The sequence below is a fragment of the Haliaeetus albicilla genome, chromosome 4 (genome assembly GCF_947461875.1).
Source record: "Haliaeetus albicilla chromosome 4, bHalAlb1.1, whole genome shotgun sequence".
In the NCBI taxonomy this organism is placed as follows: Eukaryota; Metazoa; Chordata; class Aves; order Accipitriformes; family Accipitridae; genus Haliaeetus; species Haliaeetus albicilla.
In genome coordinates this window covers 53033864-53050014 of record NC_091486.1, presented here as the reverse complement: position 1 = coordinate 53050014, position 16151 = coordinate 53033864, and positions in this window count along the sequence as shown.

Below are 16151 nucleotides of genomic sequence, written 5' to 3'. Positions count from 1 at the left end.
ATTACATCGATGGTGAGGATGCTTCTCCTGTCTGGCCCAGAGAGTTGGCTAGCCTTGTCGAGGGTCATGAGCAGGGAATCTTTAGCAGTATCCAAACTTATTTCCCTGGTTTATGTTTTTGGCCGCTCTCAAGTGTCCCACTTTACCAAGCCCAACTGTCCGGAGGATACAGTAGCTGGGAAACTTTATTGAAGGCTTTGCTTGCAAAATCCTTCTGTGCATTACGGTAACGTAACACCACATCTTCATAGCGAAATACATTTCAAACCTTAAAAGCGAAAATAAAGTCTTTTATGTTGCTATTAAGTTTGAGTAAAGCCTGGTTATCAGATTTCATCCCTCTGTTCTTCTGGGGCTGTTGCATCAGATTGCTCTCCAGATAAGCCTCGGAAACTGCAGGATCTCCTTCGAGCATCCTGTGCACAGCACCACGGGCGCTCTCTGGGAGAGACTAAACACTCAAACCGCGCTGCAGTGAAGAAGTGCTTTACATTATAGCAATAATAAACTACTTCTAGAAGTAAAATCACACATGTAATGTTTAGTCTCATTTAATCTAATATTGGTTGCTAATGGGCTCTGATCTTGCTTGTATATGTAAGGAATTCATTCCAACCGGTCAAGTGGTGAGATTAGCTTTTGCATTTCATTTGGAGCTCTCACCACTTGATACTCCAGTAGGTCAGTACAAGCTACTTTTAAACTCAAATATCAAGAGCTGAAAATACAAGAGTTATAAACTAATACTCTAATATTTTTTCCATTTATTTCCTATTAACTTTAGAAATGAGAGCAAGCATATAGAAAGATGGACAAGGACACTCAGCATAAGGGGTAAACGGTTAGAAAAAGGCATGTTTAAGTTCTTTCAGAATTTTTATTTATTTTAGAAACTGTCAGAACACAGTGTAAGTATCAACCCTACATTAAGAAGGTCTGTGAGAGAAAGTAAGTAGCAGAATACCTTTCAGATTTTGTTTCGCTGAATTACAGAGTTTTAGACAAGACTAAAAACCACTGCATTAAGGAAAAATAAATTGTTTAGGTTTCTTGCTTGGGCTGCAAGGGACACAACTGCTTTTACCCAAAGGAGCATCCTGCCATTACAGGTGCTATTGATATCAATGAATAAGACTGTCTCAGGCTTTACTCTTCTGCAATTTTTTCATACATTCATTTCACTCTACACTCGGATAATTTTTTCCCCAATTTGATTCACATGGTTCTCAGCTGTACTTGGTCAAACTGCAATTGCAATGCTACACACAGCATTGAAAAATGTAAGTTGGCAATATTCATCATGTTCGCATACATAGAACAGTTTTTTGTTACAATAGGTCGCGTGGCAATATGTATAGAACTGGAGATGCAGTATTATGAAATTATCGTTCAAATTGCAATGGTAGATCATAGACCAAAAATGTAACAGAAGTAGAACAAAGGGATTAAAAGGGATCATGTTTTATGTCAGACTAATTTTGAATTAGATGATCTAGAATTGTGAGCAGTTTGATTTAAACTATGTCTTAACAGCAGAATAAAATATCTATCTTAAGACTGGCATGTACTTTACAAACATTTTCAGTATTGTGTCTCCTCCTCTTCTCCCCTTTTCCGTGTAGTAAATAATGCTATTTTCATAGAAGAGTTCCTGAAAATTGTTTTCTCTCACCATTACCATGTATAGCAGGTAGCACGGCAAAATGGCTTTAGAACCAAAAGGCACAGCTCTCGAGACTGCTTCCCCATGCAGACAGGTTGAGGTGAGATTTGGTTAGCTAGTGAAAGCTGAGGCCAGCTTTACTGAAAGGTTCTTTTAAATACAGGAACAGTTCAGACAGACTTTCAGTGAACCCAAGATAAATCTCAAGCCCCCAAATCACACAGGCACGCACACTGGGGCTGGGTGAGTTTCAGTGTGGAATTTTAGGGTTCATTAGCACAGTGAAAGACCTAAGAAATGGCAACTCGTATAAAGTCCCTGAAATCTGGCCCAACCCGCCCCCCCCCCGCCTCCAAACGCTGCTCCAGCCGCTACCTGCCTAGGTGAAACCTATTTCTCGTCTTTTTAAAATTCATTTTTATTGCACAGACCCACTCCCTTCGTTTCTGAATGCCAGGCAAACAGAACAGTAATCTCTGCATGAGACTCCCTAATTGGCAGCAGAGCACTGGCCCAGCCAACATCTGCAGCTGGTTTCAGTGATAATAAATCAGGGGTGGGGGGTTTTGGCGTGGCAAGCTGCCAAGGAGCTTTCCTTTCCCCATTTAGCCAAGAAAGGGGAAGACAACAGGGAGGACTGGGGCAGCTCCGGCGCACAGAGGTGGTTAGGGAGAGAAAAAACCAATCAGATATATCTACAAGCAGCCATCAGTCTCCACTTAGAGTTGCAGCTTTCTAAGAAACAAGCTGGACAATGTAACGCGGGAGAAATAGCAAACGCCTTTCTTCCACCACGGAGCAGTAACTTGTCCAGGAAGCCTCGAAAATACCAAACATTAAAACAATGGCAGAAATGCAGGAGCAATTGCTTCCCAGAAATGAAGGGTTCCTACCCCAGTCCTAAGAGGGTTTCAGAGCTGCCTGAGTTCACGGTCGTTCTGTGATCACCTAACACTCACTGAAAACACTTCCACAGATATGTTTACAATCATCAGATCGGATGCTCAGGCCCAAATGCTGGATTTCTCCAGGTGCCTGTAGTACTGGCAGCTCGATGCAGTCCTTTGCTCAAAATCCAGGTGAAACAGAAACCATGGATGTGAGCTAATCCTAAGTCTGAACAGGGAAATTCAGACTAAGAAAAAAAAAAAAAAAAAGAAATAATCAAAGGTTGAAACAGTTGTCTGAAACAACTGAGAAACTAAAATTTGTAGCCAACAGAACTGTTAATTTAAATGTTGCTGAGTCTTTCCTGCTGATCCTCGCAGCACAGTTTTATACTAAGTTTTGGGGCAAGTCTTTTTTAAATCAGATTGCTCGGGTATTGAGCACTGCAAAAGAGGCTGGCTGCAAAGGCCAAGGCACAGAGCTCCACTTACTGCACATTCATGTCCACACCCCAGCTGTATTCTTGCAGGGAGAAAAAACACTTCAGAGAACACATTTTTAATTAAAACAATTTGCTTACAGAGATGCTGAATAACAAGCTACAGCTTCCATTTATTACAAGTGTAAGTACCCAGGCTGGTACTCCTTTTCTTTTTGCAGCAAAAAGCCCTCCATACTGCCAGCTTCAGAAAGAAGGCACACGCAGCCCTCCTTGCGCGGGTAAGCCAGCATAAACGACAACCTGCAGCAAAGCCCTGCTCTATTCTTCACGGTTTTTCACTTGTGCCTGCTGTCAGGAGCACTTCCCTTGGCTGTTGATGCTGAGATGCCCGAAAGTGCCCTTGCTGTTCCCAGTGAGAGCACTCAGCTCTCCCTCAGCTCGCCAGCAAGGGAAGAGAAACTGGAAAAGAAGCACCAAGTGATTTGAGCCTTCCCTGAGAGTGGGTTAAGCTTGGAGGTATATATCTGCATTTGGGTAAAACCAGCTGATCTCAACTAAGTCCTTCCGAATCCCAATGACCAGTTGTTTGTGTTGCACTGGAGAAGAGAGAGGAGTGGTTTGAGCTGCAAGTGAAAGACCTCAGTTCATAGCGCAGTGAAAACAACCCTCCCATTTCAGAAGTCCTCTCCATTCAAAGAGCATAAATTGTAGACGCCACCTTTTGAGGTGGCCGGTGCTATATCAATTCATTTTGGCAAATGATTTCTACTGACTCTTCATACTAATAGTTCCATCCCCAGAGCAAGCCGAACCCCTGACTCTCAAGGCTGCCTTTACACCAACCCTAGACTGGCACTAGAATCCCTTCTGCAGCCTCAGGTGTTTAAGGCATTTTACCATCTTCTTTCGTATTTTTGCCCAACACACCTAGTTTGGTCCCAGTCCTTCCCTCAACCTTAGCACCCTGCCACCTCACGCTGCTGTCTCCTGCCGTCGTGATTTAAGCCCAGCCGGCAACAAATCACTTGCTGTTGAAGATTCCCCTACCACAGTCTTGTACCATCATTATAAGAGTCGTCTTCCACAGTAAATGTCCACCTCGTTTACAAGGTCACAGTTATTGTTAGTCTGAACCCGGTTATGCAAGCAGCTACACCTCTGTAGTGCAAAATCACTAAAGAATGCTGAAGAGTCATTCAGTTATGGGAGAACGTAATCCTTTAAAAACAGCAATAATAATTAGCACAATTAAGAATGTATCTGCCACTTACTGCAGTGCCACCTTTGACAACCGTAACCAGTCAGGTATTACACTACTTGGAAGTAGTGATTCATATCTGCAAAAATAATATCTCTTAGGAAGTATTTCTTGAGTTTATTTAAGGTTTAAAATCTATGGAAGGAGCTGTGCATGATATCCTGTTCGAAGGCATTTCTAATTTAAATTAATGACCTGAAGGATATCTCAAGGCAATAATGATCTTATTGTACTAAATCCTGCAATAGCTGAAATGAATTATAAATTCCTCTAACTGATTTAGTGGTTAACATTCTGAATCATAGCTAACCGATGCAATGCTTTCTGAGTTCCAGCATCAGATTAGATGAAACCATATAGGCTGTCTTCAACCTCCCTGGCTGGTTTGGAACAGTCAGTGAAAAATGTTCTCCTTCTGAGTCAGTGGAAAGCAGAGCAGCCCTGGAGGTGATAAGCCTAGACTTCTGGGAAGGCAACCACATTTCATCTGGGCACCTCATTTCCAACACTTAGCTTGACAGAGATGCTGGAGCACCCAAGAAGCAGAGGACACCCAGTAGGAAGGCGAGCTCACCAACAAGATGAGACCTGCTCCCCCCCAAAGACAACTGGAGGTTTGTCACTGACTTTATAAAAAGCATGACTTGACTAAACAAGAAACTCCCGAAAATTTACATTGCACACGCCATTTGCTAATGGTAAGGATCATTCTTGCTCTGGTGATGATTTGCACATTTGTAAGTCCATATGTCACATGCATACAGAACACAGTAAAAAATAAGATGGATAAAATTTCCCTTTGAAAAGGCATAGAACCAAATTGCCCCTGAAAAAAGTGCTTTCAGCAGCTGAGAAAAGTAGTCTGTTATTTTACTTGCGGGCCAAACTGCACATGAAGTAATTGGTCAGGACTTGCATTTTGTACTTGTTTCACAGACATTATTGTGAATATACGGGTCTTCCTCACTGTATAATCTAAGGGATTTACGTATAGCTTGGAACAGCCTATTTTATACATCATCTGCATTTTCTCAAATTTTGCCATTTCTTGTTCTGTTCAAGATGCCGTAACCAAAGCATTTATTCCAAACACGGCTCTATTTTAAGCTCTAAAGACGGTATTAGTATTAGGTTTTGTGCTCTGTTATGAACTTAAACGACATACCAAGCTGCAAAATGCGACTTACTAAAAGTATTAGCAAATCCACAATCCATTTCCAAGTGAAATCTCAACAGGTTTATTGTTGTGATACCTGACTGGGAGGAAGTTGGTGTTTTCAACTCTGTTTCCTTTTGAGCTGAGCAGATTTGTTTGAACCCCTAATTCAAAACACAGCTTTAACTTTCCCAGCCCACATGGCGAAAAAAACCCACTGGCATGAGTGTAAGTAAATCACCAGTACTTAATAATTAATTATTAAGAACCTTGGAGAAGTGGAACTACTGAGCTGCGTATATCTCTGGCTACGGTCATCCTTATGAGACATTTCAACAGTGAGTAACGACCTCTCTGCACACCTCCACATCCCAACGCCAGCAGCGAGCTTCGAACACAGTTGCTACAATTGTCATTGTTATTTTCACTATTTTCTCGACTTGTGCCTAACAACATGCTTCGACATGGAATCAAGTCAATACTTAGAGACACCGGGATGCCATGTAGCAGCCGCACAACATAAAAATCTTCCCGTCTTGTAAGTGGCTAATTTATTTCCCTCGTTGCTCTCCTTCCCAGCGTATGCTTTATTATTTTAAGGCTCTTTTCTCAGGGACAAACTTTGCCTCCCATTATTTCTAGCTTGTACCCAGTGTTGAAAGCCCGAAAAAAATGATAAATTAAATGAGAAGGAAATGTTTAAGGGTTCCTATTCATAACAAAAATACTTAAGGCAGCCTGGGCCATGAATCTTCCACAAGCAAGTTGAGATATACATAAAGAACCTGATTCAGAAAAGAAGTGTGGAGGACTTTCATGGATGCCTGCTGTTCAGTGGATTTATGGGGGTAGAGGCTGGTATGTGGGTAGAGTCCAGGCAAGTAATTAGTTCCTTGCAGAACTCAAAAATGGAGTTAGCTTTTTCCAATTGTTCAAAGGCTTTTTACCCGAAGAGTGGGTTAGCAATAAGCAGCTCTGCTTTCACATTGTCCGTGTCTGCTTGTTCTGTGGCTGAGCACTGCACCAAACTAGTTGCCTCTTGTGCGTGAAGATTAATGAATGATCAAGTCCTGTTTTTTTTTTGTCAGCGGAGACACGTGCATCTAATTAAAGGATTCAGAAATCTGGCAGAAAAGTCCCATGGTGTTTTTCAAAGCCACCCAAAGTTTTTGTTTGGTTTAATTTTCCAGTTATGCCCAGTTAATAGGGATTAACTTACAAACCTCATTTACCTTTTTCTGTGTATGTCAGCTCTTGAGCTAACGTAGTGGGGAAACTGCTAGATCCATAAATCCTGTGGATTTAAACATGGAACAGAAATAGGCCTGGACTATGGCAGAGAGGTGCCCCTGTCATCATGGCTCACTCTGACACGGAGGACCACCTTTTAGGTTAGGTCCCCATCATCTGTCCTTGCAACTCTGATGATTTTCAACAAATGTCAACTCCTGCCAACAAACCAAGGTTCTGGGTAGTTTTTTTTTTTTAGTCCTGGAACCCACAAACTGAACCAGGACCACCCATTTTGCATAAACAAACAAAACCAAGCAGAAATTCCACAAGAACTGGTCGGATATGGACAGACATATTTAAACTTCCTTTTACAGGCTGGTGAAGATCTAGCAGCTTCTTCCTACAGGTACACTTCCATATAACAGAAAGGTCCTGCTCAAAGCCCTCCCCAAAACAAGCCTTGCACAAAGGGAAGCTCTCTTCCCGTGGCATGTTTCCTTAAACAATAAGGGAATAACACGTTATTGCATTATTGTGGATAGCTCACGCCGAACTGCCGCAAAATAAGTCTGAGAAGTCATACTGCTGTTCATGAGACAGCAGAGTCTGAGAGCCTGTGTATGACAGCCTGGGTACACTGGATAACCAGACCTGGAAATAAACCAAGTACATGTTAATCAGCCTGTGTCTAGACTGGGGAGGGGGGGGAATAAAACAATCTTTAAGCCCACATAAAATGGTGAAACATATTCATCCTTAATTTGAACCACCTCTAGGTTCAGCTGTGCTGAGCACCAAGACCTTCATGTGTAATATCTCCTAACATCCAAATTTGCCTGGACTTTCAATTATCCAGACAATAATGAAAACATGTTGGTGAGGCAAGCATCAGGTTACAATCACAAATTCTTACTTCAATAACAGCCATAAAACAGAGACCTAAAGCATGTTTTTTGCTTTTTTTCCAAACATTAGCAACTCATCTGATACTTAGTCCAAGGATCCAGTTTCCTGCAAGCTGATGACATGTGAGACCACAACCCTGAGGCTGATATTAAATTATACATATATACATATATAAATATACAGAAAGAAAACCTGTGAAATTACAGACACAGATGTGTTATTGGTGTCATAATTTTTTTCCATTAAACACCGTATTAGGTTTATCCCCTTTCTATACTTGAAAATCTTCACATATAAAAGATGAATAGCAACTTCTCAAGGGGATCCTTGTGGTTTAACCTTGTTACAGGAGGTCAAATGCAACATACAAACTATATTGGTACAAAGATGACTGTAAAATGGAATTAGCCTTTTGCTCTCTGTTCAAATGGAAAGGAAGCAAACTTTCACATTTCTGAACCACTCCTGCTTCAGAACCCCAAAAGGGACTTGTGCACATCGGTCTCCGAGAAGCTCGAAGAGCACGTTTTGCAGAGAAAGAACTAACAATGTGACACCCAGATCCTGACTGGCATGATATTACACTTTTGAAATACTGAACCATAATAATTTAGGTTCGAAGCAGTCCAGATTCCCACACCTTCTCACTGCTGACCCCCAACTTTAATAACTCGCTTCTCCTCTCACACATACATGACTAACCTGCTCGGCTGATATGGGTAGAAGCTTCTCTGAGAGCGCTCCAGTCTTCTGTGTGGCAGGAAGGTGAGACCCCTTTAAATTAAAAAATTAACATAAACAGAAGTGGTGAGAAGAGGTGTTGGAGAGAGAACTCAACTTTCTGTCCTTTCTTGGCCACTCTACCACCCCTGTGATTTCATAAAGGGGGACTTGAAGAACACAACACAATAATTCCTCCAGCATTCAGGGTACTTTTTTCTTGACCCCTACCCTCTTGACCTTGTCAGAATATGGTTCCATTGACCTCACCAGAAGGGTTAGAACCTGCCTGCTTGTGGAGAGAAGCCTGTGCCCCAGAAGTGCCTATTTTCTGGTAAGAGAACTGTCTCATTTTCAAGCTCTCTTCTTGAAGTAGCTGGGTGAGGGGCTTGGGGTGAGCAACAACTATACTACTGAAATAAGGGTGAGACAGGGTACAGCAACACCAGCATCACTTTGTGAGATAGTTAGGCAGCGTACTGACTCCAGACACGCCATTTTTCATGAGGCCAATCTAGAAGGGCACATCCAAAGGTTTCCTCTCACTTTCCCATGGCCCACTTCAGACCTCACACAACCAATAACTTCTCCCATCTTCCCAAGACCGCCCACGCAAAGGCCTGGGAGAACATCATTGCATTGCAAAGGCAAGAAATACCCTTCCCAGCCCACAGAAGCTCCAGCTCAAGAAAGTTCCTCCCCACACAACCCACCGGACACAGAAGCAAATCTCTCAAAACATCTCTCGCTACAGGCGCGGGCAATTAACAGAATCAAGGAAGATCTTTTTGCTCCCAGAGGAAAGGCCTGGACACGTCAACAAAAGCTCCAGCGGCGTAGAGCCTCCCCAGCAAGAGGAGCATCAGCAGAAAGGAGAAGGCATGGCCACAGCCTGCTTTACAGGAGACACCACCCAACCACAGCTGGCTTCCCCAGGCTTTCACAGCCAGTAAACAACCTGCAGCTCACCTGGGCGTCCCCTTAGTTAATTAGCAGAGAAGGTTAATTCTTCGCCTGCTAGATTAAACTACAATGTACAGCGCAGAACAATTAGGCTCGTGTTGAATTTACAAGTTTCTTTCTCAGCTCTATTACAACGACATTGATAATACCGTAACTAGGAAGGAAGCGCTGTTACTTAATTTGGGCTATTACTGATACTCTAAAAACCTGGGACCTCTTATCCAGGCACGCTGCAGGGATTCGGTGCAATTAGGGCTGAGAGCCTGTGCCCCAGCTTTTGATCAGTTTTTCCCGGTAGTTTGTTGGCTGCTGTGAGATACTGCAAATAAGGAGCATAGCCCATAGCAAGAACATCTTACAAGTAGCCGAGCACAGAAAGAAATTCCCACCACGATAATTAATGCCTCCAGATAATTATGATACAGACCCTATCAAGTGGCATCCAAGGAGAAATGTCAAATCGTTATTTTCTCATAATGCCCTCGGTAGTGAATCCATTGGGACTTCATAAGGAAAAACTTCCTTCTCCTCCAGATGCTTAGCAGGCAAGACATCTGCAGGCCTTATGAATTTTACAGTCATATGAACAGAAACACAAAGCATAAGAACTTCCAAAGGAAGACACCAGCAGCAACACCATAAAGATCTTCATTATTTTTCCTTGACATTTTCATGACAGAATTCATGTAGAACGTAATAAAAGCATAAGGCATGTTTACTGGATATTTTATAGTTCAATAAAACATAAATAAACAGCTTTTTAGATCAAAGCTACATAAATAAGGAAGCACTGTGGCTTCTGAGAACAAACCAATATATCACATAATCTGAAGTTGAAAGAAGTAGTCCTGGCACTCCGGCTTTAGTCTGGAGGAATCCCACCTTAAAGGCATAGTGCCTAACTTACATCTGACTTCCTATTTTTTAAGCATTTTAACAAGTACAATTGAGGTATTTTGGTTTTTAGAGTACCTCCATCTGTCTCGTGAAGCCTTTTGTGGTGAGAATTTTAGGTTCTATCAGTAAACTAATAAAAAAAGGAGCAAAACAGTAGCATTTCCAGGAGAGCTTAGGGTTGATTTTCCATGTGTACGAGACTGCTGCCTGAGCACTGAGTTTGTCATCACAAGCGGTCGGTACCAATCAAAAAGATCCAGCTTTCCTTGAAGTTCGGTATCAATCAGCTTTGGATCAAGTCCTGGCCTTTCTGAGCAGCGCGAGTCACTCTAAATACCACAGGTAAAGCAAAGAAGAGTTCTCCCTAAACTTTCACCCTCCTCATGGATATATGCCTTCCTTCTCACCCCTTTCTTTCTCTTGGATGCAAACCCAAATGTACAAAGAGAAGAACGACTGGACTCACAAGGTAATCTCACTGGTTTTACTTACACCGGTATTGATACATACTTGTGAGTATTTGTAGGGCCGTGATTGCATGTGATGCCATCAACCATTGAAAATACGTCTGCAGACCAAAGTCTGGCTTAGTCATCTACAAATCCAAAGCCTAACGTTTTTTGGTCGCCATCCTGATAAACCTTTTCTATGTCAGTTCAAAAGAACAGCACACGATGTCAGACATGTGGACTTTTTATTAGGGCCATACTTTGGTTTGCGCCAGAATAAACTCAGTGCATACCTGCACACATATTCCAGGATCTTGTGTGGTTTGCTTTTCCATTCCTGCCAGAAACTGTGTGGATTATGACTTTTAAGCATTATTGACGATCATGCCTCGGTCTGTTTCCTGGTCTGCATTTTATATTGTGTTCTTTGCATGGCTACGGGCTTTTGCAGTTCTTTTGGTGCCGTGTCTCCTAATACGGGGTAGTGGGAACTGAAAATACCGCACGGAGTTCATCTTGGCAGGCGTTCATTAATCTAATGTCAGGGTACCGCTGGCCACCCCTAAAAATAGTCATCCGCCCATCAACACTAGGGCGTCCCTTAAACAGAACAAAACCAAAGCAAAACCTTCCACATAGGGACCTCCACACAGGCGTGCGCCCGCATACACGTGCCCACGGACACACACAAATAAAACACGTGTGTCCCTGGCTGCCGTGCCTCTGCCCCATCCCTCCTGCAGCAGAAGCAAAGCCCCCCGTGACCCCCGGATCTGTCGCAGGGCTGCGCCTTCCCAGGCACCCGGGATGCGCAGGAGAGGCTTGGGATCTGGCTGCTGATGAAAAAACCCTTTTGCTCATCCTTGCAGGAGAACGGCATCGCCAGAGGACAGGCATCCGCCTCTTCCCACCGGAGCATGGGGCACAGGGTTTGCTGCAGGAGACCTGTCCCGCTGCCCTCCGCGCCAGGGGAAGCAGCATCTTCCAGGGCAGTCGAGAAAACAACGAAAAGCTGGTCAACCCCAACACCTCAGCTTAAAGGCATCGAGGAAGCCCCACCACTGACCATGGGGATTTAAAGAGGTGACCCCCAGTAGCTAGGCTAAACTGGCTGACAGGCTGCCGATGCGCTGTCAGGTAGAGACCTGCCGCTGCTTTACGAAGCTGAAAAAAAGCCTCTCTTTGCTGAGGATTCTCACCCGGGCTTGAAGTGCCGTCCTGGTGTTGGCGCGGCCCACAGCGACACAAACCCGCTGCTGGGGTAGTTTCTCAGTAATTCAAACGCATCTGTGGCCGAGCGGTAAACCCCGCCGAGGTCCAGGATCTGTTCCAGCCTCAAGGATTCCCAGGTCACGCTCGCTCAAGTGTACGAATGGAAACAGCGTTTTCCTGACTGCCTTTGTGGTGACTGTGCCCAGCACCTGAAGGCCAGGCTGTGCTTTTTCTGCCTCACACATCATCACCCTCCGCCTGAATTAACTGGCAAGACTGGTGATGATGCGTGAGGCCAAACAGAATCCAGCCTGAGCTGCCAGGGATGCCTTGGCTCCGCAGTGCTGACAGGGCTGGAAAAAGACTACAAGCAGATCTTAGAAAGTTGGATCCTGAATCACTCAAACGAGTCTGAGCTGCGGGACTGGGCCCCAGAGATGCACAGGCGTCGTTGGCCGGGAGGCACGATGTCGGCACCCCAAAAAGCGCTGGCCCGTGGGTCAGGGCTCTCCTTCGCCTGCAGTACTCCTCGGGACGGGACGGTTCCTCACCTGCCTGGGCAAACCCCGTTTCTCAGCCCCCGTTCGCCCTCACGGTTATGCCAGGGCTAGAAATTCGGAGAGGCGAGTGGAGCGGTCCTGCTCTGTGTAAGCGTTTGTTTTGTTCTCAGTCCGGCTTTTGGTACCGGAGCGAGCTCTGCGCTGCTCCGCACTGAGATGGTCAGCACATCCCCGCAGCAATTTCGCCCCTCAGCCTGGCCTGGGGAACACAGGCGGCCTCTTGGAGAGAACGCGGTGGGTCAGGTAATGCAGAAGGAGAAGACTTCCACCCTCGCCTTCTGTATTCCCAAGCCAGACCACTGGGCTGTAGCAGAAAAAAAGTGTCCGGTCCAAGAGCCCTGAGAAGGGACACCCTTCTGCATCAATGTCCCTCGGTGCTGCGGATGGACCAGGTTGTCCCTGTGCACACTGGAGTGGGTAATTTTATACCAAATGTGCTTGTCTAAAAATATCTCACTTCTGTGTTTTTTGACCATATGCCCAGGATCATGAAAATTTTTCCGTAGGAAAAAAAGCTGAAAAAACCCCTTAAACGCATAACATCTTGGAATGATTTGACCACTTTCTTCTTAGGACATTCTCTCCTTTTTATAACATGATGGGGTTTCTCCCGAATTTAAAACATCGATTTGGCCTAACATGAGGAGAGTGTTCATTCTTCCAAACCATAAAGATCAGAGACTATAAACTGTTGTTTCTTAAATGTTTCATGGCAAAAGGCATTCAAAGCATAACATTAACACAAAGTTTTTCTGTAAAACAATCTGGGAAGTGTAATCTCTCTAAGAGGTTTTTTTATGCACCATGGCTAATTGTTCCTGACAGTACGATTTTACATCAGGCTTTTTTTGTAAATTCAACACCATTCAAACTTTATGGCAGGTAATATTCCTTACAACTGCTAAAATCTTGACCATGCTAAATTACTGTTGCAGAATGATGTTGGGAGGGGGTTTTTTAACTACAAAATATGGGGAGCAAATTCTCTCCTGTCTTGCAGCTTGTACCACTAGAAACAACTTTCTGAAATTCTTCCACAGCAGAGCTGTGAGTCAGAAGGAGCTTTTTACACATTTCGTACACATCAAAGCGCAAAGTGCATTGCCGTGGGCCAACGTCTTGTGCTCTGCCTGGTGCTGCTGGAGTCACACTGTCAGGACAGGCTTGTGGTCATCTTTGCAGCAGAAAGGACGGAGCAGGAGGGGAGACATTTCTAGCCTCTGAGGCTAAACATGTGACTCCCTCAAATTTGAATTCTACAACTGTTTTAAAGGGCTATGTTTGAAAAGTTATGATTTTACAGAGCCTGATTCAAGATTACTTCACGCTTGCGTTCACCTACACTAAGCTGAGGGCGTCAATGTGAATTAGATGGTGGTTTTTCCAAGTAGTTACCAGCAGGCATTTGTCCTACAAGCAAAATTTGTATTTTATAAGAGAACCTGAAACATGGAGCGGAGAGCTGAGAACATGTGCACAGCCTGAGGAGTTTCTGCAGAGCTTTGCTCAAGCCCAGACTGTGCTAAGAGCATCGTGTCATTCAGCCTCTTGTCCCCAGATATAACTTCTAACTGCACGACCTGATACTCCGTGGAGGAATTTCACACCTTACTGACCGCAGAGGGGGATTCACCTCCTGAGCTAGGTGCCATAAACCAGGCAGTGTGACATGCACCCTCAGCCTTAGGCTCTAGATTTCCTGAGCTTTTCTCTCATGGCTGTGTTTAACAGCTGAAACTACAGGCCAGGGCTCAGAGTCCAAAACCAATTAAAACAAAAGAATCACAAAAACAGTTTCACTGGGTTAAAAATCCCTGCCCGTGCTTTAAGCCAGTGACACAACTACCAGGCAGACTGCTCTGAACAGTAAATCCAAGATTCGTTTCTCTGCTTAGAGTTTGCAGGCGTTTCTAATCTGCATATTTAATTGAAAAAAAATGCCAAAGTTAACCATCTGAAATACACATTGCGAAGCCCTTGAGACAAAAAGATGCATAAATGTTTTGTGTGCCCAGCATTCACTACAGGGACTTCAGCATTCAGAGATGCACCAAGTTACAAAAGCTCTGGGTTTTACTGAAGTAAATGCTCATTTTGGAAAAGAAGAGCAGCAATGCCCTGTGTTGTTTTCTCTTTCATACCCCCACAGTGCATTGGGATACCTATACCATCCTGCATAATTAGAGTAAGGTTTAAAAATGCGATATATAAGGAACAGTCACCTTCTGAGTATTTCTTCCAAGAAATCCTTCAAACCCACAAAATGTAATCTGGAGAAGGCGGGTCCTTTGCTGGCAAAACCCTCATACTGCATCACTCGAGGACATGGTGGGCTACTACAAGGAGAGTTCTTTCTCCTGCTCTGAAAATGACAGGGTTTTTTGTGATGTCTCGCTAACCATTGCCACACTATTCCCCACAGACTTCACTCTCATCCGCATCCTAGGGGTCAACATATACAGAAATTGGGACTGTGGTCCAACCTACTTTGCCAGGCTGAATTACTTGTGTATTAGCTCTGATTCATATGCACACACATACACATGAAAAAACTCCTTTCGTCCAACTCACTATACCTTATAAAATATGGGTTATAAAAACTTTATGGAGCCTGTTCCTCCGAGGGGCTCATTCCAAAGTGCAGTACGCAAAACCCAACTCTTTTATAGCATGGCAGAAAAAGGGCTCAGTCTATGCGGAGCGCCTCATATGAATCAGAAACAGGATTGGGCTTCCAAATGGACCACACAGCCTTGACCGGGTTGCTTCAAGGGCAGCAAATGAATTTGTGTCTGAAGTAAACTGACAAGTGAGAAAACACTAGTCCTTTCTACTAGAAATTCCTCCTCACCCCACCTATGTGCTGTTCCACCATAAAGGTCAAAAAGAAGGTGACTGCTTGAGGTATGGCTTATACAGTGAGCACTGCAAGGTGTGTCATTTCCAGAAAATCACGGGCAACCTTAAGCAGCCTTTCCTAGAGATGGAGGACTTCACCTAAAGTGACTTCACTCCGATCTGATTCACTCATAGCTGAGAAGGAAGCCCCGGAGCATTATTAGGAGTGAATGGACTGATCTCCTCCTGAAAGGGAGAATTAGGCTCCTGGCAATTCATATACCTGGGCATAGAAAGAGCAATAATAAGTGCCCAGAGTGTGATATTTATGAAAATTAGAGAGTGAAGCAGGCTCGATACTGTGAACATATAAACCATTTTATGTGGAGGCTCAGACCAAATCCAAATAGTTTCCACTTTTTCGCTCCATCCATCCCCTAAACACTTTCACTCGGGTTTCATCTTCTGCTGTACTCTATCTGTACCTTCACTTTGTTCTACCTAAAACTCATCTGTCACATCCACTTTAAGCACTTTCCGAGGATGACCTGGCTCTGTTAGAGAGATCAGGCTGCCCTCCCTACTTTCGAGTTTTGGTATCAGCTTTGCTTCAGCCATTGAACGATACTTCTTTTTTGAAGACAGAACAAATAGCACACAGCAGGTGTTTCTGCAGATGTAGCTGCTTCTAAAATGCCACCAAGTGATTCTGAAATTCTTTTAAAATCTATAGTATTATCTCTACACCGCATTAGAGGCTCATTACTGGCTTATGTCTTGGGGTTATTCTGGGATAACTAAGGCATTTGTTTCTTAAGAGAAGAAATTTGGGTCCTAGTCTACAGGCAAACCAGTTCTAACTAGCAAAGCTCTCCTAGCATGTGATTTAATCTCACCACTTTTCATGGGACTTCAGCTTACGCTTGACTTTGCTGAGGAAGGGTGCATATAGGCACTAAGTAAAGT